Source organism: Palaemon carinicauda, chromosome 39, assembly GCF_036898095.1.
Source record: "Palaemon carinicauda isolate YSFRI2023 chromosome 39, ASM3689809v2, whole genome shotgun sequence".
Lineage (NCBI taxonomy): Eukaryota > Metazoa > Arthropoda > Malacostraca > Decapoda > Palaemonidae > Palaemon > Palaemon carinicauda.
Window position 1 is genome coordinate 41,988,104 of NC_090763.1, and position 24,773 is coordinate 42,012,876.

General features: G+C 34.2%; 1 protein-coding gene across 1 annotated transcript in view; it reads left to right on the forward strand.

Annotated features, from left to right (window-relative positions):
- The first annotated feature begins 1,196 nt into the window (after positions 1-1,196).
- The window catches only part of LOC137631145 (uncharacterized), a 284,642-nt gene continuing 261,065 nt past the window's right edge, over positions 1,197-24,773 (forward strand). Inside the window, exon 1 of the mRNA XM_068362843.1 lies at positions 1,197-1,491. The gene's annotated coding sequence lies outside the window, so the exon portion shown is untranslated. The remainder of the gene's footprint in view (positions 1,492-24,773) is intronic.

The window sequence follows — 24,773 nt, forward strand, 5'->3', positions numbered from 1 at the left end:
ACCAGGTAGGTTACTGATTTTAATGGTAAAGCTGGGTGAGAGTTGTACACTCCAATTATTCTAAAGTGGGTATACAAACCACCTATTACGTCTCAAATTGCTGCCAGACTATAATAAGTTGCTGCAAATGACACAATAAAGTAGGTTAGATAATAAGTGGCCCTAGATTCATGAGTCATTAAGTCAAAGAAGTAATGGATAGGGAGTTGTTTTGAACAGGATAATCTTTCATAAGCAATTCTTCTTTGTTATAGTTATATTGATTACATTGCCCCTTCATATCACTAATACTTCTGCATTTCCAAATATCTTGCGTGTGACTTGAAAAAATATTATTTCCATAGACAGATTATGGTAGAATAAAAAAACAAACAGAAATTTCTCCTCGAAAGAAGCTTGAAAACTTTTCTATTATCTTTCAAACGAAAATGGGAAAAGAATCTGATGAAGAAAAATGGGTTAATCTTATCTGAAGATTTTCTATAAATCGTGATTTTATTTCAATGAAAGAGAGCATGAGAAGAGCCGGTTAAGCAAAGCGGGTGTCAGGGTGCGATGCTTCTCGGGTGTACGATAATCCTCAGCCGTATTCGATAGCTCGTGATATCATGGAGGTCTTTCAAGAAATTAACATAGATTGCATCGCCTCAGGATGAAGCTACATATATTTCATTGAAACAAACAATATTTTACTGTCTAAAGGCCTTTGATCACTGCCCTTCAAGGAAACAAATCATCCACAAAGTCCATCACAGTTAAATACCATTTATTCACTAAAATGTTCCGACGTTAAATAAAAAGAAAGCGTTTCGACAGAATTTACTGTCTTTATATCAACAGTTCAAGAACGCTAAGCAAAACCTTATAATATGAATTAAAAAATTCACAGATTTCTACTATCAAGAAATTATAATACTCCATCTTGGAATCATGATTGTTAACTAATAGACAAATGCACAGTTAATGAGAACAACCATCCACCTCTAATGTCTAATATTCTTGGCTCAAGAATGACCCAGGAGAGCTGCCAGATACAATATTAACGGAAAACACAAGTAAAAGAAAACAGTAAGCCAATTTGAAAGCTTTGCACGATAACGTGCAGCAAAACCCTCTACAACTAACAGCCTGACATGTCTGCCCACCGCTGATACTGGTAGTATCTGCTGCTAAATCGAACGTCAGTGTCACGGTAGTCTTTAAAGAGGAAGGAGCTCTCCGCTCTTCCTCTTAGTCCGCGCCCACACGCGCTCCCTTTCAGTTTCAAATTGTGCAACCCTCTTCTTTTCGCCTATAACCCTGAAAACGAAGCCAAGATCCCCCATCGTGAGGTTTCGAGTATCCTGCGATTGATTTAAGGGTGTGCGTGATCTTGCAACCATAGATGGTGTAGTAAGAGTTGCATTCTCTACTTGAACGAAAACGCCTGAGAGCGGGAAAATTTCATTGCTCTCTCCCTTGATTGAACAGCTACAAAACAGCAACTTCAAGGTTAGTTATGGATGAAAGCTGCGTACACAAGACGGAATCTTCGTCTCTGAGTTCTCTTTTGATAAATAACTGATTCCAGTCTCTTATACTTTGCTGTTTAGTATTTCAATTTCTCACGGAAAATCTGACGCACAGTAAATAGTAGTAACGCGTGGGGCATTTTTGACCTACATTTAGTTTTAAGTTTTCAAGGTGCTACTTGGGAGATAAATACTACCTAGCAGGGATTAAATCTTTATCAATTAAGAGTCATGAAAGGATTATTTTTTCTTTAACATTAAGTAGACTTGAATCAACATTCCACATGTTGCTTTGATGGTCAATAATACATATAGATATTTAACCTTGAGAACAATCCTGCTGATGTGCGTGAGTGTAACAAAACCTCTGTAAATACTACTAAATATGTCTAAAGCACAGATTAATTTGTACATAAAAATTAACGCAAACCTGACGCTGCTTTATAGTGATAAGTGAAAAGTCCGACATAGCTCTCGAATTAACAGGGTATGAAGTACAGTTTTTTTTATTTTATTTTTTTTTTTTGCGTCAATTCTCTCTAATGAAAAATTAAAATTCACTCATAAGCTATATAAAAGTTTTCTAACTCTAATTAGTTACAAGGATATATATATATATATATATATATATATATATATATATATATATATATATATATATATATATATATATATACAGAACAAGGGAACAAAGATGAGCATTGGTTTCTTTTTGGCGGTTTCAGTGTTGATAAGATTATTAGAAATGTACTTGGGTTTTTAGATTTGATGATACATAAAAACCTGTTAAGCTTTGGTTCTCACTAGCCATACGTAAACTGCCTAATCAAAATCTCATAACCATGACCTGCATCTAGGACATGCTTCGCTGTCTTCAGCCATTTCACCATATAGGTTAAGAGAGTTAAAAATTTAATAATTAAACTACGATTTGTCAATAAAGCATATGATTTATATAATTTAAATTATGAATGAATTATGATAAAACTAGTCAATAAAAATTGTCAAATGTCAGTCATCTAGTTAAAATAGATGTTTAAAGGGAATGATAAACTAACAATCGGTAAATGCGAGAAACCTCTACCACTTTCCTAAGTTCCGAAAGTAGTGCTGGTGCCATCTTTATGAAATTTGATACTAGAATAAAAAAGGCCGTAACTAAAGAAAAACATTAATATGCATGAACCTCTTCACAGAGCAACTGTCATTCTCTACTTTACTTGTTTTGTACTAACATATATATTACAGATGTAATCTTCCTTAGCACGGAGATACTTAGTATATGGTAGTCCACATAAGGAAAATTAAAGGATAATGTGTATATGTAGAAATACTCTAACAGTTTCGTCCACCACTGGACCTCTTTTTAGAGCATTTATAATGAAAAGAATAAATCCACAAGTTTGTACATACAAGAAAGGCTTCAAATTAAAGAATAGAATAAAAAATAAAAAGATACCATCACTGCCTAACAGGCATGAGTCGCTTAACATGAGGATAAAACCAATAAAAGTTGAAATTACAAATTAACAGGAAAAAAGTAATAGAAACTCTGACAACCACTTAAGTAATCAAAAGAAGCCAAACACTATTGAATAATATTTTCAAGTTTGTGCTAACACTTTATACTGAGTAAAATAAAAGGATCCAGTTTATATATGCCTGGAAATAATAGCAGTAATGGTAGTAATAGTATCTTTTTATTTTTATTTTTTTTATGATTTGAAGCCTCTATTATATTTAAAAACTTGTGTATTTATTCTTTTCATAAAAAAAAAAACACTAAGAAGAGGTCCAGTGGCGGACTAAACTGAAGAGCATGTCTGCATATACACATTATCTTTTAATTTTCCTTATATGGACTACCATACACACACACTCACACACACACACACACACACACACACACACATATATATATATATATATATATATATATATATATATATATATATATATATATATATATATAGCGAGAGAGAGACCATGAAGGCTAATTCTGCTTTTATGTGAAGTTAAACATCTAGGCAAAGGGATACCTATAAATAATTCCCGACAAACAATGTTAGTACAAATCATGACAAATTAACGAACACCCAACTGTGCTTTGGAAATTATGTTTTCAGACATAATAGCCGGAATAGATTGATTATAGGCCTTCGGTCTATCATCGCACAGACGTCTTAATAATCTAATTTACCCTTAACGGATGAAACTGTAAAAAGAGGTTCTGATGCGTAAAGAAGCTATTGTCTCGGGCATTGCGGATGGATGGCAGTGATTTAGTGAGCCGAAGTCATAGGAAAACCAATATCAGTTTTTAGTACTAGAAAATTTACACTGATTTCTTTAGCCTCAACAGGCAGTAACCATTTTTCCATTCTCTTCAAGTAATTTACTTTCTAAATCTTCCTCCAGTCATAGTAAGATCTCTGAAATGCGCGAACGATAATATGCACTTTATTTCTTAAGCTTAGATTACATCGAGGCTATTGGTGAATAATGTCTGTATTCAATGCTGCTTTAGTCTAGCGGCGCAGAGAGGAACGGAAAAGATGTGCTTACTACTGTATGTTTGTGGTCACAGGCTGCAACATTTTATTGCCACTTTTATTAATTTCATGTTGGGAGGGGCGTGAGGATTTCTCATTATGTTACATATATTACTGATATGCTCTATAATTGCATAATAGAGGTTATTTGTATCCCACCGACAACACCGAGTGCAAAGCAGCCTTTACTTAATTGAACGCACACAAATATGACACACTGCTCGCTTATATATGTACAAGAAACATTACATACATATAACACTGGAAATTATCCATTACTATTCTGCTCAATAAATTAATTCCGCACTATATCCGTGATTTGGGATTATATCCAATAAGCTCTTCCCAGCAGATTCTCTTTTTATGATGTTTCACGTAGGTTTCGTAAGTAATGCCTGCTTGTGGACTATCCCCTTGACCCACTATCTGGGACTTGAAATTACGTGTTTAGTAAGAATGTTGGAAGATATGCAATAGCGTATTTTATATCTTGAATGTAGTTTGAGTGGGAAAAGTTGTTTTGCCTTTTTATCTAAAGCCTTAGAACGAATTTAGAATCACAATTTCAGTGTGTGTTTGCGTGTGCATGTAAGGTAGTGAATCTTCTTGGCATTAAAAGTTTACAGCCTGGAGCAGAAACAAATATTCCATAGATAGTTTTTGCCAAACCCAGGTAGTCAAGAAATGCTTATGACCACATTTTTTTGCCAGAAAAGAGAGCTGGCAGATAGCCAGCAAATACCATGATTTTATACAAAAATAAAAAGGAAGATGAATAAATTATATTACCCAATTGCCTGGGAATGGTGGACACTCGTAAACCTCAGGGAGATATATATATATATGTGTGTGTGTGTGTGTGTGTGTGTGTGTATTCTTATGAAGCTGGTTTAGTATAGAGTAAATATTTTATTCATGCATTTTATTTGTATATATAAGAGGTGTATCGCCAGCTCGTAAGGTGAATTCCTTTCTTGTAGGTTTAAGTAATTTTATGTAAATTACAAAAAAATTTCATCGTTCATATAATTGTATAATTCATTCACGTCAGCATATGTAAATTTGCGTTATTTTTAAGAATTCACTTTTTATTTCACGTATTTTTTTGCGAAGTCTTATGTAACTCATCTAAGTATGCTATACGAACCATACAAGGTTTGAAAACGAGGGCTTGTGTAATTTTTTTATGTTTTCACGAGGTATGGTGTAATGTTATATTTTCCCTTGGTTGGAATGTTCTTGAAAACTCCAGAATTAGTTTTATCTTTTTTTTATTGTTTCGAGGAGGGAGGTGGATGAAGTTAGCTGAGAGAAGGATATCTTGCAAGCAAGGTTTGTTCCCCTATTTTTATCTCGTTGGCGGCCTTCGCCGCTAATCCTTGGCCCCACGCCACTAGAAAAATCTATTTAGAAGGATCTAGAATAAGTAAATCATTATATATATCTGCCCCTAGGAAATCGTAAGCAGCCGAGATCCAGCTTGCCCTTGTGAAAGAGCTAACATTCTCTCTGCACAAGTGCCTTGAATGTGTGCATTCTTCAAAGTGAATTAGTTTTTTATCCAACATATATTGTGTGTAGTGTGTTCAGACGTCAATGAAGCTTTGAATAATATTTCAAATGTGCTGTGTTAATATACAGTAAATACTGGTAAAATTTAGGTTAAAACAGTGAAATGTATCTATAATGCTTATATGTTCGGAACCCTGTGTGAGGTAAAACACGTAAGTGTATCAGTAATTTTTATGTAAATTTCTTTAAGGATTTGATCATTAAAGTGTTAAAGTGTTAACTACTTTAATTAATTATCAAGATTTAATACTTGTGTAAAATTTAATCTCGAGTGAAACAAGTGATTATATAATTTTCAGGGTGTAATATTTCTGTTTTATTCTAAGGTTTTTGTTCAGATTTAATTTTGGTGCTAATTCTTTTTGCATAAGTTGTAACGTTTTATATAATATATTAATTTTTGTAAAGAATGTATTATTTCGATCACCATTATTTCTTAACGTACTTGCTCGTAATCCTTGAATAAGAATCGAAGTAAGAGGCTGTTTTAAATTGTTCAAGTAAAGTAATTACCCAGTTTTGTTTAGTGCATACTTAAGAGACCTTTGGATATTCAGTGTTTTTATATGTTGCCATCAGGGTGTTGCATAATTTCTCAGAGCTCGGGTATTTTTCAAGTATAACAGACTTATATGAAAATAAACAGGTGAGTTTTGAGTTCGGGAGTTTATGTAATTTGCCAGCCGTAATATGAAATATATTTTTGGGGCCCAGACCCTTGGGATCGAGCAAGTCTGTTTTATATATTAGTGATAACAGGGCTGTGTTTTCATTAAAGGTTTGAACAGTATAGTGTTGATAGGATTCTGTGTGTTATTAGGGTATATGTTTTGGAGAGGTATAAGTATTATAAAGTACTGAATAGCACAGTTTAATATTCAAAAGTTTTTGGAAAACCCAATTGTTCAGGAATTGTTGGAAGCTAATGTAACTAAAGCTCAGTGGCTCTCCATTTTAATGACAAGTGTTGGCCATGCAACGAGTGGAATGATTAAAGCCCAAATCAAATGTGTAGCCTTAAAAGCATTGATAAACATGGGAAAATGTCGGAAGAGGATATTGTAGAAGCCGGTGAACTGTTGGAGGAAGCTGAAGTAGAATTTGTAGCAAAGCAAGGACCAACTGACCCACAAACTGAAGGCATGAAAGCAGAAATTAATGTAGAGGCTGAGATTCGACGAATTGCATCTGAAGAGAATTTGATTAAGTTGAAGATGATGACAGAACAAGAAGAAAGAGAGAGAAGACGAGAAGAAAAAGAGGCAGAACGAGAAGAAGGAAAGAGAAGATGGGAAGAAAGAGACAGAACGAGAAGAAAGAGAGGCAAAAGAAGCCAGAGAGATTGCAAGCCATACGAGGGAAATGGAAGCAAGACGAGAAGAACGAGAAAGAAAGGAGAAGGAAGAGGCAAGAGAGATTGCACGATATGCGAAAGAGTTGGAGTTGTTGAAGGCTTGTGCAAGGTTGGCAGCACAGACAGAGATGACCTCTGGTTTGCACGATCCCGTGTTTAATGTGATGAATGCCCGGAGGTTAATTCCAAAATTCACAAAAGCTTCCAACGAGTTCTTCTATCATTTTGGAATGGCCAGATGATAAATGGTCTGTGTTATTGCAGTATCTTGATTGGAAAAGGGTGCAGTGTATATCTTTCCTTATCTTAGGACCAGAGGAAGGAGTATCAAGAAGTGTAGAGGAGCATGTTCGAAGTGGATCAGATGACCCCTGAATATTATAATGAAAGATTCTGAAGTTTGCAGAAGGACGAGAAAATGACTTTCCTGAATTACGCTTATAAGGTACGACGATGTTTTAAGAGATGGACAGAGGCTGATAACATGAGAGAGATTGCTGATTTAGAAGAACCAATAGTGCTGGAAATATATCTACTAGGAATTCATGAATATATACGAACGTATTTGAGAGAGAGAGAGGTGAAGAAACTTGATAAAGATGCTTTGCTGAGTGAAGAGTATAATATTATCAGTCATAAACCCTCCTCGGGTATGAAGTTTCAACCATCTTTCCTACCAAGTGTCAAGTATTCTCCAAACCGTGGAAGTCAGTTCAGTAATACCTATGTGAAGAAGTTCAATAGTTACAGCGGAAGTACCACTGGTATTGTTCCAAAGCAGAATGCACACAGCAACAATCCTCGAATCATTCTCCTTCAGGTATCGTAAAAGATGTGCAGATGGTTAATATTGTCTGTTTTAAGTTTGGCAAGAGAGGCCATATCAGCAAGGAATGTTGGTTGAACCAACCGAAAGCAGTTGCCCAAGTAGTTAAGATAATTCCACTTCACAGAATGCGAAGACGAGGAAACAATTGGGAAAGAACGACGAGGAAAATAAGCATGCTAATGTTTACATGACAAACAGGACAAACCCAAACAGTGTGGATGCCTTTGAACCGTATATTTATGAAGGTATTTTAGCAGCAATAGATGGGAGCGAGCGAACCCCGGTCAAGATATTGTGCGACACAAACTGTAACCACGGTGTGGTGACACCCGTTGGTGGAACAGTCTCTCACAGGAGACTCAGTCATTTTGAAGGGAATAGGAGGTGAGAAGGTTACTCCTATTTGCCGTTTGAAACTCATGCAAGTTGGTGACAGGTCATTTTGATCTTTGCGGTAAACGATTCATTGGCTGTCGAAGGAGTAGAAGTCCTGCTGGGTAATGAAGTTGTTGGAGCGCTGTTTGCGCCTTGTCCCATTGTAACGTAGAAACCATTGAAGTATAGTCCTACGACTGAACTCGACAAGGACTATCTGTATCTTTTTCCTAGCTATGTTATGACTAGGAGTATGACGAAGAAAGTGGCTGCAAAAGAAGAAAAAGAAACCAAAGGAGCGATGAATTTGAAGGATTTATTTACAGAAGAAGAGGATTCCCATTATGATACGCAAGTGAAGAACTTCCGAGAGAGCCCGAGAGAAGAGTAGCGACAGGTGAGTGGACAAGAAGACAAAGAAGCAATGGACCTGGAGGAAATAGAAAACTCAACGTTAAAAGTAGGACAAGTGAGTAGGAAAAGGCTGATAGGATTGCAACGGAAGAATGTGACGTTAACAGAGTGATTGTACCATGTGGTGGATGAGATAGAGGTACAGCAGTCTCCAACCTGTTATTATCCTAAAGATAGGTTGCTTATGAGGAAGCATAGATCTGCCGATATCCCTTCGGAATGCTGAATGGAGGATATACCGTTAGATATTGATTCCCGTACCTTTGAGAAGATAGGTGATCGCAGTAGCACTTTTTCTAACCTTGCATGCATAAGGAGTCAAGGACGTGAACCAGTTTTGCCGTGCCTAACAAGTACATTAAGAAAGCTCCCCTACGCCCAATTCAACGTGAGGAGAACCCTTCTGTAAGGTAATGATCTACATTGTGGCACCATTATGAAGGATAAAGAAAGGTCACGAATATATGTTACCCTTGATATACCCAATGACGAGATACCTAGAAGCCATACCCATCAGGAACATCAGTGCCAAAGTAATCACTGAAAAGTTACTAGACTTTTTTACCAAGTTTGGTATTCCTCAAATCGTTCAGAGTGACCGAGGAACAAATTTCACGCCAAAACTGTTTCAGGACATGATGAAACTGTTGGATATGAAACAACTATCCACTGCTTATCAACCAGAGACGCAAGGTGCATTAGAGAGGTTTCATCAAACCCTGTAGGGTATATTAACAAAGTACTGCAATGAAACCGGGAATGAATGGAATATCAGACTACAGTTAATGTTATTTGAGATACATAATGCTTATCAAGAAATCCTGAGATGTAACCCGAATGAAATTGTGTTTGAACGAGAAGTACGAGGACTGATTAAAATGTTGGCAGAAAAAGGGAAAGATCGAGAGGAAAAGGATGGAAAATATGTAGAGAATTTGAGGAAAAGGATCGGCGAGATAAAGAAATTTTCCCTAGAAAACCTTAAAATGAGTGAAGGTAAAATAAAGGAAAGGTTTGATACGAAAAGTAAGGACAGACAGATTGCGGTAGGACAACAGGTATTGGTTTTCTTACCGATAAGGAGATTGCCACTCGCCAATAAGTTCCATGTCCCCTTCAGGATTTTATAGAAGATCAGTGACCTGACCTACGTTATCGAAACCCCTGGAAGAAGGAGAAGTCAAAGGAAAGTACATGTTAACCTACTGAGACCATACTTAAAGGAAAACGAGACCGAAGCTTCACAGATGTGTGTGGCGGATATGAGGTGGGGGTGGTAAGCAAAGTGAGCAATTCGTCCATCATTCGGAACTCGGAAGAGAAATTAACTCATTTGAACAAGGAGCAGCAAGAGTAATTAAGGCAATTAATTAGAAGTTTCCCTGAAATTGTCTCTAACGTACCAAAACGAACCAACTTAACGAAGCATGACATACACCTTAAAACAATGGAGACCATTCAAACAACGTGCTTATTGACTGTCGCCGTATCACTGAGAAGTCATGAGAAAAGAAGTGGACTATTTGTTACAAAACGGATTAGCCGAACATAGTTCTAACCCTTACAGTTCTCCATGCTTGCTCGTGAAGAAACCAGATGGATTTTTTAAGATGTGTATGGACTACTGAAAGTGGAATTTGATCAGTGTGGCTCATAATTATCCATTGCCACATATCTACCAGCTACTCGATAATATCGGACAAGCGAGGTTCGTCTCCAAGATGGACTTGCAAAAAGGCTATTATTAAATTCCTTTGGACAACAACGCAAAATTTGTATCAGCTTTTTTAACCCCGCTTGGGTTATATCAATACACAGTCATGCCATTTGGTCTAATGAATGCCCTCGCTACCTTTCAATGAGTGATGGATAACCTTCTAGGATTGATTGAAGCAGTAGGCGTATATCTCGATGATATCGGGGTATATTCATCGACCTAGGAAGAACATCTCCAAGTCTTGAAGAAGATATTTGTAAAAGGTGTGAGAAGCACACCTGAGGATTAACCTGGAGAAAAGTGACTTTAGAAAGGCAACAGTTTGGTACTTGGGACTCTTAAGTAGGAAGAGGGAATAAGTAAACAGGGATGGCAGGATTCTACCAACGTTTTTGCCCGAACTTTTCGGCTGTAGTCGCTCCCTTGACGGATTGAACAAGCCCCAAGAAAAAATTTGTATGGACCAGCGAGTACCAGGATTCCTTTGACAGAATAAAGGCCATATTAACTTCGAAACTGCTGCTATGAGCCCCTGATTTCAACAAGAAATTCCTTATCCAAGTGGATGGGTACGATAATGGGATTGGAGTTGTCTTATTGCAAGAAGACAAAGAAGGAATTCCTCACCCTGTTTGTTTTATGTTGTCAAAGCTGAAGAAACATCTACGAAGAGCCTACTCGATACTTGAAAAGGAACTTCTAGCGCTAATCACGGTGATACGAAAATTCAAAGCTTATGTGAACAGACTACAGAATGAAGAGATTACAGTCTATTCGTATCACAATCCTTGAACTTTTGTTAATAAGGTGAAAAATATTATTATTATTTTTGTTATTATTATTACTTGCTAAACTACAACCTTAGTTGGAAAAACAGAATGATATAAGCCCAGGGGCTCCTACGGGAAAAATAGCTCAGTAAGGAAAGGAAACAAGGAAAAATACAATATCTTAAAATAAGTAACAACATTAAAATAAATATTTCCTATATAAACTATAAAAACTTTAACAAAACAGAAGGAAGAGAGATAGGATAGAACAGTGTGCCTGAGTGTACCATCAAGCAAGAGAACTCTAACCCAAGACACTAGAAGACCATGGTACAGAGGCTATGGCACTACCCAAGAATAGAGAACAATGGTTTGATTTTCGATGCCCTTCTCCTAGAAGAGCTGCTTACCATAGCTAAAGAGTCTCTTCTAACCTTACCAAAGAAGAAAGTGGCCACTGAACAATTACAGAGCAGTAGTTAACCCCTTTAAAGAAGAAGAATTGTTTGGTAATCTCAATGTTGTCAGGTGTATGAGGACAGAGGAGAATCTGTAAAGAGTATACCAGACCATCCGTGGTGTGTGTGTGTGTAGGCAAAGAGAAAGTGAACAGTAATCAGAGAGAAGGACCAATATAGTAATGTCTGGCCAATCAAAAGACCTCTTAACTCTTTAGTGGTAGTATCTCAACAGGTGGCTGGTGCCCTGGCCAACCTACTACCTATCAAAGGTTAACTAGGTGGTCATTATGTTTGCAACAGTATTATATCAATGTAAATAATATATCATGTAAAGATAATGTTGTTGCAGATTATTTATCTGGGGCTGAATTGATGGATTCAGGGCCAAAATAATCTTTTTTATTTTGAGAGGTATCTTACGAAGGTAGTCTTGTGTAGAGTAAATATTTTATTCATGTATTTTATTTGTGCATTTAAGGGGTGTACAGCCAGCTCATAGGTTGAGTTCCTCTCTTGTAGGTTTAAGTAAATGTATGTAGATTACTTAAGACTTTCATCGTTCATGTAATTGTATTTTCCATTCAAGTCAGTATATGTAAATTTACGTTATTTTCAAGAATTAACTTCTTATTTCACATATTTTCACACTAAGTCTTATATAATCTCATCCAAGTTTGCTGGACGAACCGTACGAGGTTTGAAAACGAGGGCTTATGTGATTTTTTTTATGTTTTCACGAGGTATTGAGTCAGTTATATTTTCACGACTTTGGAATGTTCTCAAAAACTCCAGAATTAGTTTTACTTTTTTTTTATTGTTTCGAGGAGAGAGGTGGGTGGAGTTAGCTGAGAGAGACTTACCTGACAAGCAAGGTTTGTTCCCTTGTTTTTTGTCTCGTTGGCAACCTTATGCCGCTAAGCCTTGGCCCCCACGGCACTAGAAGAATCTATATAGAAGGATCAAGAATAAGTAAATCAATATATATATATCTGCTCCTAGGAAATCGTCTATAGCAGAGATCCAGCTTCCCCCTGTGAAAGAGCCAATATCCTCTCTCCTGAAGTGAATAATTTTTTATCCAACATATACATGCGTAGTGTGTTGAAATGTTAATGAATCTTTGAATAATATTTCAAGTGTGTTGTCTTAATATAAATACTTGTTAAATATAAATTTTTGTAATTGGCACTGTGAAATTTAGGTTAAAACAGTGAAGTGTATTTAAATTGCTTATCTGTTCGGAACCTCTTGTGAGCGAAAAAACGTAAGTGTATCAATAATTTTCATGTGAATTTCTTTAAGGGTTTAATCATTAGAGTGTTAAGCTGTTAACTATTTTCATTAATTATCAAGATTAAATATTTTTGTAAAATTTAATTTCCACGGAAATAAGTGATCATATAATTTTCAGAGTGAAATATTTCCTTGTTTTAGCCAAGGTTTTTGTTCAGATTTAATATCTCGAGTGATTTAATTTTGGTGTTAATTCTTTTTGTATAAGTGTTGAAACTTTTTATAGAATATATTAATTTTTGTAAAGTCTATTATTTCGATCACCATTATTTCTTAACATACTTGGTCGTAATCCCTGACTAAGAATCAAAATAAGAGGTTGTTTTGAATAGTCCAAGTAAAGTAATTACCAAGTATTGTTTTGAGTGTACGTAAGAGACCTTTGGATATTCTGTGTTTTTATATATTGCACTCAGGGAGTTCCATAATTTCTCAGAGCTCGGGTATTTTTCAAGTATAACAGACTTTTGCAAACAAACAGGCGAGTTTGGAACTCGGGAGGTTATGTAATTTCCCAGCCATAATATATATATATATATATATATATATATATATACATATATATATATACATATATATACATATATATACATATATCATATATATATATACATATATATATATATATATATATATATATATATATATATATATATATGTATATATATATATATATATATATATATATATATATATGTGTGTATATATATATATATGTATATATATATATATATATATATATATATATATATATATATATATATATACATATACATATATATATATATACATATATATATATATATATATATATATATATATATATATATATATATATATATATATAAAGGAAAATTAGTATCATAATTTCTACGTCATTTTCACCTAGATGGGAAATAGATTTTAAAGGAAATTGAATTCATAAAAAATACGTTGCAGGTCCACAATGTCTCATTGCAATTCTTTCACCTCCCAATTCTTTTCTTTCTTGCCACCTCTTCTTTCTTCGGGATCTTCAAATGATTTGAGAGGGATCAGATCAGATCATCATCGGGAAAAAAAAAAACGATAAAGACTATAGACACCTTGGTGCCTCCTTCCCCTAAAAAGCCTTGTGACTCAGACGAAATGTATAGAATTTTTCACGGGTAAAACCTAGTATATTTTTTGAAAAGTAAAAAAACAGAGAAATGAATAAGTTTCAGGTATATATATTCGTCCCAATTTTTCATAAACAACAACCACCACCTCCCTCAGTATTCAAAACATGGATTATGGAGGTAGCCTTAGTAAGAAACCAGGGTATTTAATCACAGCCCAGAATAACGTTGCTTTGAAAGTATTTGTTAGATAAGATGTTTACCTTTCAGCTCTTTCGTACTTTTCTCTCTCTCTCTCTCTCTCTCTCTCTCTCTCTCTCTCTCTCTCTCTTTATGTCAGCAGTTTTCCCCCTGTCCATCCTGATTAGAAATAAACATGTCTTCAGTCCTGTCACTGTTGGATTTATATCAAATAAAAGAAATTTCCGGTTTTCCAGATTTTAATACTGATGTTAGTCCCAGAAACACCTGAGCTAAAAACACAACCTTGTAAAATCAAATTAAATTTACTGTCGTTAATTTTCAAGGGGTAGCACAGTCTAAGAATGCTCTATTTACCATTCGTTATATCAAATCATTTTACATACATAAATATTAATTAATTACGGTAATTATACATACGAACGCATCCACAATAGGGATTAGATCTTCCTAGCTATAAGGAATTATATTGTTTTCGCCTACTGTAATTATGTGATCTAGAACCAACCTGGCAAAAGCTAAGTTTCAGTCAATGACCACCACAGCTCGCTGGTCCAATTTCCCGCCCAATCATACCTTTCTTTGATATCCTCCTGAGATGGTCTTGTTATCGCATTTGCAGCTGATTTATTATACGGGGAATACAATATGCGATAAGAATTAGAACTGCAATGTAACTTGACGAACTAGATTATAAGGTTAGGGAGCATTTAGCGCGAGCGAGCGTGCCTATGAAATTCTTGGCCCTTTTCTTGTGGTTATGTCAAGACACGATTTTGTATACCCATCCTTTGCAACAGTAATATAAAACTGTTTATGCGTAAAAATTCCAGATGTATTTGGCGGTAGTATTTGATTTTTTTATTCCATAAATTCTCTTAAAAACTAGTTCACGCTCGATTCAATCCACGGTTCACACAAAACTTCAATATTATTTCAAACTATGAGTGACAAAACTTACGTAGCCTGAAGAAAAGAGTCAAGAAATAGGAGGTTTATACCGATGTAACTTTTTTCCCTCTCTTCTTTAACTCCATTTGCAGGGGCATACCTGGGATTTGGATCCCTCCAGTCGAGTAAAATGGACAAGCACCGACTCACACACAAACGCACGCACACTGCGGATGCGGGAGGGCGGGAGAAAGATCAATAGGTTCCCCCCAACCTCATGTTTCCTTTCCCCCGCCCCCATCTGGATCAGTTTCCTCCCATACGGCTCCCACCTAGAACCCCAGTTTCTCTTTGTTTTTTCTTCTTCTCGCCAATCTTCCTGTCACTCATTTTCTTATCATTTACCTTTTTTCGAACCATCTTGTAGCCCATGCCATCATCGACCTTTTTTGCTTTCTTCAGTGACCTCCTCCACTTTTCCCGTAACCTATCTTGTCACCTAACGCTGCCTCACCCGTCTCATCAGTGGCCTTTTCAACCATTCTTCGAGATATAACTGACACTGAAAATGTTTTCATGACCTTAATTTTAACTCTTTTGGGACTTTTAATTGCAAGTTAATAATGTAAGAGAACAAGAAAGAGGAATGTAATAAAAACCGACTATCTCTCTCTCTCTCTCTCTCTCTCTCTCTCTCTCTCTCTCTCTCTCTCTCTCTCTCTCTCTCTCTCTCTCTCTCTCTCTCTCTCTCTCTCTGTACAGATATAGGAGTAAAAACTATAAACTTCTAAAATAAGGACTATATTATCTACCGATCTCCTTCCCAGAAATATTTATACCACATAAATATTTTCGAAAAAAGAGTAACAATGAATGAGCAAGCTATGATTCTCTTTGGATAGTAGGGGGGAGTGGTCGAATGGCATCGGAGTGCAAGCCAAATATAATAAGTATACGTAGCAAAAAGATTTAGAATTAGAGTTCAATGAAAATGTTTTAGAGCAAAACTAGCATTTCATTTCATCAGAAAGTATATTCTAAAACAAAGACCAAGTTTTAAGATAATGATGCTATGTAAATTTGTAAAATGTTCACTTGCTAGCCAATGTTCTCGTACTATCAAGCTTCGACAAAGCAGAAACAAAGTTTCCCAGCCAAGGTGTCTCTGGAATTTCAAAAAGACCTCCAACCAACAACTCTTTTTATCCAACTGATAGACCTGTGAGGCTTTTTTTCCCTCTCTTCCAGAGTCTGATCTCTTGAAATCCTTCATTAAATTTATGCTATGATTGAAAGTCATTTTAGTTTGTTGGCCACTGGACCATTAGAAAATTACTAATATAAGTTTCATCTCTACAATTTTGAGGATTTTTTTTTTTCTCCACCAATGAATTCACGTAGAGATTGCATTCTGGATCAATGCCTAATTAGATTGTTTGAAATCCTCTAATTTTCTATCTCGGAAGGGAATCCCTATTTAGCTAACACACCTTGGATCCTATCAGCTGAAATTGAATTTCTTCACCTATGAGCCCTTTCTTCTTTCGCAGTTGTTGAACTCTTGATTACTTAAAAAATATTTGTCAAAGTACAAATGAGATGATTACGTCAAATTTACATTAAATTATGTTACATATTTGGCAAAACTAAATCTAATGGAAAAAACGAATTGAATGGCAATCCATTTTAATTCAGTCAAGACCATAATAAAATTTCAAGTAATGTTTTATTTTTTTATCCTAAATCTGCGATAAGACTATTTTCAATTTCTTTATATATGCCAAACTTCTTTGAAGATATTTTAAGTGATCCAGCCTAAATATTCCCTTTTTCATGTTAACTCTTGAATCTTCAACGAAAGTCCCCATCCTTTATAATATAATTTTTATATAAACCAGTATAATCTTCATCTTACCATTTTCCTAAACTACCTTTCTCTCATTCCCTTGAATATTAACCCATTTGCATTCCATCGCGCAACTCTAATCTCTCATATTCAAATCCACGAGTAGGTTCCATTAACAACCCACTTAATCAGTGTGAAACTGACGTTATTCCTAGGCATCTTTTATTTCTAAAGTGATTTACTCTCGCATTCTAAACAGACTTCTATTTTCCTTCCATTAACAATTTGAAAAAAAAAAACCTGTCAGTCATTTTTGCATTCATACATACATAACTATATACATACATACATAAATGAAAATAATAATATATATCTATAAATGTTTGTATATAAATATGTATATATATATATATATATATATATATATATATATATATATATATGTATATTTCAAATAAGCCATACATTTTAATACATTAATGTCTGGATTCTCTTACCGACCTCAGGATCAGAGTCTCGAGGCGAAAACACTCAAAGACAATAGCATCTGACCGGCTTGGAATCGAACCCTGGTCCAGGATGCTTGTATATCAGTGACCGTACCATTTAGCCACGAAGAAAGATAAAAGTCAATGACAATTCTTCTGTACATATACCTGTCGAATTCAGTTTTTTTGTAATTAGAATTGAGATTAACTCATCTACACCATCGTAGCTAATTGGTAGGTTTGTAACTTGGCATTCGATTTGTGATTAATTTTGCACGTTTAAACTCTTAGTTTTTTTTATTTCAAATAAGCCATATATTTCAATACAGTAATGTCTGGATTTTCTTACCGACATCGGATCAGAGTCTCAAGGCAAAATCACTCAAAGACAATAGCATCTGACTGGCCGGAAATCGAACTCTGGTCCAAGATGCTTGTATGATTGTGACCGTATCATTTAGCCACGAAGAAAGATAAAAGTTAATGATAGTTCATCCATAACTCTTATTTTTTGTCTCTGCCTTTTCATCGAACATTATCTTAGTTTTAATCATATTCATTTTAAGTCTTACATTTCTATTTTCTACATTTAAATCTTGTATCATCTTTTGCAATTCCTCCCATGATTCACCAAGGAGAACTATGCCACCTGCAAATCATAAATAGTTAAGGTATTCTCCATTAATATTATTTCCTACCTTTTCCCAATCTAAATTTTCAAAAACTTCATCTAGGCATGCAGTAGATAATTTAGGAGAAATGAGGTTTTTGTGTCTAACTCCTTTCTCAATCAGAATTTTCTCACTGTCTTTGTGTTCTTTTAGGATTGCTGTACTTCCTGTATATATATCTTCAACTGTTCCAACATAGGATTCATCTATTCCTTGCCATTAAAGAGCTTTCCTTAATACTGAAATTTTGACAGAATCAAAACCTTTTTCATAGTTTAAAAATGCCATACATAGTGGTTTGTCATACTCTTGATTTTTCCATAAGCTGGTTAATTACGTGAGTATGGTCAGTGGATGAATACCCTCTTCCAAACCCTGTCTGTTCTCTTGGTTGAATGAAGTCCAGCTGTCTTTCTATTCTACATAATATGATTTGTGTTAATATTTTACATACTACTGAGAGTAAAGTTATTGGGCGGTAACTTTCATATTATGCTTTGTGTTAATATTTTACATACTACTGATAATAAAGTTATTGAGCGGTAACTTTCCAGATCTTTCATGGTTCCCTTTTAGTGAATTAGTATAATGATAGTTTTTCAAAGCTTGTAGGTATAGATCAATCTCTCTCGCAGACATCTTGTGTAAAGTTCAGCAATTTTTGTTACTATGAAATCTCCTCCGTATATTATTACATAAATTACATATATACATATACTGGATATATATATGTATGTATGTATGTATATATATATATAAATATATATATATATATATATATATATATATATATACTGTATATATATATATATATATATATATATATATATATATATATACATATACATATATGTATGTATGTATATAAATGCATATATATGGATATGTGTATATATATATATATATATATATATATATATATATATATATATATATATATATATATACACTGTATATATATATCCTGTCGTGCTGAGCAGCATTGCCAAATGTAGGACTACTTGGAGAGTATGAATAGTAATACCCTGGTGAGACGGATAACCCAAGAGGTACATTTGGAACCACACCCCCCACTAATTGCCCTTAACTGCCGTGTTCTAGTCAGGAAAGCGGAAGGGGTACAAAGGGTTGAATCTGTGTGTGCACGTGCATATCCATCTAAATAGTAACCGTCATTTTGAATGGTCGCATACACTAGTATTATATATATATATATATATATATATGTATATATATATATACATATCTATATATATATATATATATGTACAGTATGTACATATATATATATATATATATATATATATATATATATATATATATATACAGTATGTATATATATATATATATATATATATATGTATATATATATATATATATGTACAGTATGTATATATATAAATGTATATATATATATATATATATATATATATATATATATATATATATATATATATATAAATATATATATATACATATATATATATATATATATATATATATATATGTATATATGTATATATATGCATCATAATTCATTCTAGAACCTTCAAGCAAATTCAAGCAATGCATTACACATTGTCTAGAAGCTTGGGGCAGGGCTTATGGCACCAAAGTGCCAACTTGGCAATATGGAAAAAGGGTTCTACCAGCACATGGCGAAGTCAACCTCTCAGCTACTTCCACCCATCACATCTTTTCATGCATTTGCTAACCACGTGGGAATAATGAGGAAATCCCTGGTGCTACCTCGTGTCTGTCATACAGCATACCTACAAGTAACATGAGACTTCGTAACAAAACTAGGTGAAATAAAAAGTCAATTCTATAAAATAACGTAAATTTACGTATTCGGAAATAAATGCAAATATAATTAAATGAATGGCGACAATCTTATGTAATTTACATGCATAACTTAATCCTACATGAGTGGAACTCACCTTACAAGCTGACTTTACATCTCTTAAATATGCATATAATATAATTGAATAAAATATTTACTCTCATGCTAGACCAGCTTCGTAAGAATATATATATATATATATATATATGTGTGTGTGTATATATATATATATATATATATATATATATATATATATATATATGAGCACATATACTAATGCACGCTCGACCACCCTCCCAGAAGGAATTGATTGATGAGACCTACATTGCATACAGAACATTCTATAATTTCAAACCTTATAATGTTTTTCACCCATTTTTTTTCTAAAAAAGGATGTTGAAATTCTGAGAAATCTAGGTAAAGACTCAACTATAATTAAAAGTAAACCAGGTAAAGGTCATGGAGTTATAATACTGGATAAAGCTGATTATGTAAGGAAAATGGAAGATATTTTAAACGATAGGTCTAAGTTCAGAGAGCTGGTGTCGGAGGACCCCTTAATTACACTTTAAATATGGAGAATAAAATAAACTACAGAAGTCATAAGTGGAAGAAGGATGGCATATCGTCAGATGAAACACCTTCAGCAATGATGGCAGCAGGAACACAACCGGGTATTATGTATGGTGCCCAAAAGATTCACAAAAGAGGCATTCCTCTGAGACCAATTCTTAGCGCTATTAATACCTGCTCCTGTGACCTGTCCAAGCATCTAGTAACTAAGCTCGCCCCTCTCACATTACACGAATATACACTGAAGAATACTTATGAATTTATAGAGTTGATAAATTCTGTCGAAGATGCAAATAACTATGTTATGTACAGCTTCGATATAGAAAGTTTGTTCACAAACATTGGAGATAATTCTGGAACAACTTTTCCCTAACCCAGAGGACCTTTTCGAAGGTTTCAATAAAAAAAACCGTCTAAAATACTATTAGAACTAGCTACCACTACATCCACATTCATGTTTAATGACAAGTTATATGAGCAGGTAGACGGAGTAGCAATGGGATTGTCGTGTGGACCAACCTTGACAAATATATTTCTATGTTATTGTGAAGGGAAATGGCTGAGTGATTGTCCTGTGGAATTTAAGCCATTTGTTGTACCATCGATGTGTAGACGATACATTTTTACTTTACAAAAATTTAGATCGCATAAGCCAGTTTTTAGATTATTTAAATACAAAGCATCATAATATAAAATTTACGAAAGAAAATGAACAGGATGATACTTTGCCTTTTCTCGATGTTTTGGTCTCTCGGAAACATAATACCTTTGAAACATCAGTATTTCGAAAAAACACCTTTACAGGACTAAGCACTCATTTTTTAAGTACGGAAACAAAAATCTACAAAATTAAATCGATAAAAACACTATTATATAGATGTTATCATGTATGTTCAACTTATCTGGGGTTTCATGAGGAAGAAAATTTTCTAAAATAATTTTTATATTAACAATGGGTTCCCTCTGAACCTCTATTACAATCAATTCAAGAGGTTTTTAGGTAAAATTTACAGTCAAAATTTAGCAATTCAAACAGTCGGTAAGAAAAAGTCATATGTATCCTTTCCGTACTAGTGTTATATTTTACTAACAAGCTCTCAGTTGGCTCACTTTTTAAATACAAAAGGGAGTCTACCTACTCCCTTGTGTTCCGGTGTCATATACACTTTTCAATGTGCACTCTGTAATGAGTGCTACACTGGAAGCACATCTAGACAGCCTCAGTGTAGGATTTCGGAGCACATGGGGAGATCGGTACGAACCAATATAACTTTAAATAAGAAACCAATGTCAGCTATTTATGACCACGCAATTAAATCTGGCCTTTCCATTCCTAAGGAAAATTTCAAAATTATAGACAGACATAGTAGCGTCAGCCAACGGAGAATCTTGGAGTCTTTATAAATGAGGGTGTACCTGTTCAGTTGCCGGTGACCCATTGATCCGTCTGGTCTGTGGGTTGCTGCTCTGGATGGGTGGTCGTCTTCTCCTACGGATGACTATGTATATTAGTTTTTGAGTCTTTTATATAGTTTTATAGTTATATGTGTAATAAGTCTTTTATATGGTTTTATGTTCCTTGATTGGTTCGAGTTTAGAGCTAGTTGGGCAGTTCTTGGAAGTATATCTTCCTAACTATGTAATTATGAGGATTTTTATTAATTTTATTAATTTTACATTATGATGATATTGCAGGTAGGCTGAGGATGACATAAGTTATGTCGAAAGCTACCAAATAAAGAAGATAATAGCAGCATTGACCATTTTATTTCTACTTAAATTGCGATTCCCGAGAGGAACCCAACTGTCAACTATATATATATATATATATATATATATATATATATATATATATATATATATATATATATATATATATATATATATATATATATATATATATATATATATATATATATATATATATATGGGTGTGTGTATATTCTAACATACAGGAAAAAGAGTAGATATTAGGATAGTGTTTAAATATAGTTGTACTTTAAAATAAAATGTATGTTACTAGTTCTGCACATGATAATATAGTATATATTATTCCTGGTTTGGATTGTAAATTGTTCTATGTCGGCCATATGTCCAAAGGTATTTCTAACAGAATAAAAGAGCATAAGATGGCCGTCTCAAGGGGATCTCTTAATAAATCGTTGACCTCCCACTGGTTACGATTTAGTCATAAAATCGGCTGACCAGAGATGAGTAAAATAATCCATGTTAATGACTATATCCAAGGAAACATTATTGAATTCTTTTTAATTGCCTGTACCAAAGGTAACAATTTAAACCGAAGCCCCGGTCTGTTTTCCGCTAATCCTGTATTATTCTCTTTTCCAAAACCTGACTTATCAAGCATCAGCTAAGAGATCCCATTCTCCTGTATAAATACGATCTCTTTGTATACACACACATACATACACACACACACACACACACACACATATATATATATATATATATATATATATCATTGTGAGTCTGTCTATGTCACTAAAAGGACAAAAGTACTAACTCCACTCGAATATCTAAATTTTTCTTTTCGCGGTTATAATAGATATTTCATGCTTATCATGTGTCAGCTTTCATGATTTCTACACACACATATATATTACTCCCGGGAACCATACCTTTAATATTATATATAATACGGCTGGCAAGCTAAACAACCTCTCTAGTTCCAAACTCACCTGTTTGCTTTTACATTAAATCTGTTACTCTTGGAAATATTAATAACCGACCTCTGAGACAGTTAATTAACTTCCAGACAGTAGTATATAAATCACTGAATATCCAAAGGTCTCTTAAGTACACTCAAAACAAAACTGGGGTATTATTCTTAAGTTTTATTCAAACAAATTTACTACAGTTCTTAACAGAATACGAGCGAATATTATTTCAAACAATGGTGATTGGAATAATACACTCTTTACACATATAATTATATTCTATATAAATTACAACACTTTGAAAAAATTTACATAAAACAAATAAATCACTCGAAAATATTAAGTCTGAACAAAACTTAGATTAAGAAAAATATGTTACGATCTGAAAATTACATAACCACTTGATTTTAAGCATTAAATCTGAATAAACCTTAAACTAAGACAAAAGAAACACTTATGAAAATTATACAATCAATGGTTTCACTTGAAATTAAAACCGAACAAAACTATTTAAGTTTGATACTTGATGAAAATAGATAACCAGATCACGATACAAAATCTTTTCTCGTTATTACAGGGCCATTTACAAAAACCTCACAAAATGCCAACACTCACCACAACACCATGCATTTATAATTATCTGCCAAATTTACAGCAACGTTTTAAGTCACTACACACGATATATGCTGGGGCACAAAATCACTATAGCTACTGAACACTTTTAAAACAATACTCTGAGCTGAGAGGGAGGGTAGATGGCGATGACTTAAGGCTGAGACTCTCTATCTATCTGTGTAACCCTAGGGTCGCCTTATATATGAAACTTAGCTACTTCCAGTATGTTCCATTCGCTTTGGAAGCGGGGGGGGGGGGGAGGGAACCTAAAGCTAACGCTAGAGTTATGAACTAGATAAAAATGTCAAGAGGCGAATTCGGGGTTTTCAGGCAACTCTTAGATGCATACCAACACGCCTGTGAGATGACTCTCCCAGCTTGCTCCGCCGACCCTTTGTCCTCGAAACAAAAAATAAGATGAGATCCATCACTAGTTTTTTCGGGAAAATTCCAATGCACATGGTACCCAAAACAATTGCGTATTTTCTCTCAAACATGACGCAATACCTCATCAGAATATAAAAGAACATTATATGAGCCCTTGTTCATATTTCATATGATCACACAACACTCTCAAACAGTTACGTAAGACTTCGTAACAAAAATACATGAAATAAAAAGTTAATTCTTAAAAATAACATAAATTTACATATACTAACTTGAATAAAGAATACAATGAAATTAATTATGAAGGTCTTATGTAATTTACATAATAAACTTAAATATACACGAGAGGAACTGACTTTACGGTCTGGCCATTCATCTCTTCAATGCACAAATGAAATATAAATAAAGCCATGAATAAACTACTCTATTTACTCTACAGTAGACCAGATTCGTAAGAATATATATAAGAAAAGTTATACATGCATAATCTTGGAGCTACTGGGGTGAAAAGGTTTAAAATTCAGAAGAGTTGGATGAAATGGATGACTGTAAATCAAAAGCAAGTAAAACGAAGACAGTGATTACTGGAAGACAAATATAGGTGACTGGTGGGGTAATTGAGTTGGGTGGAC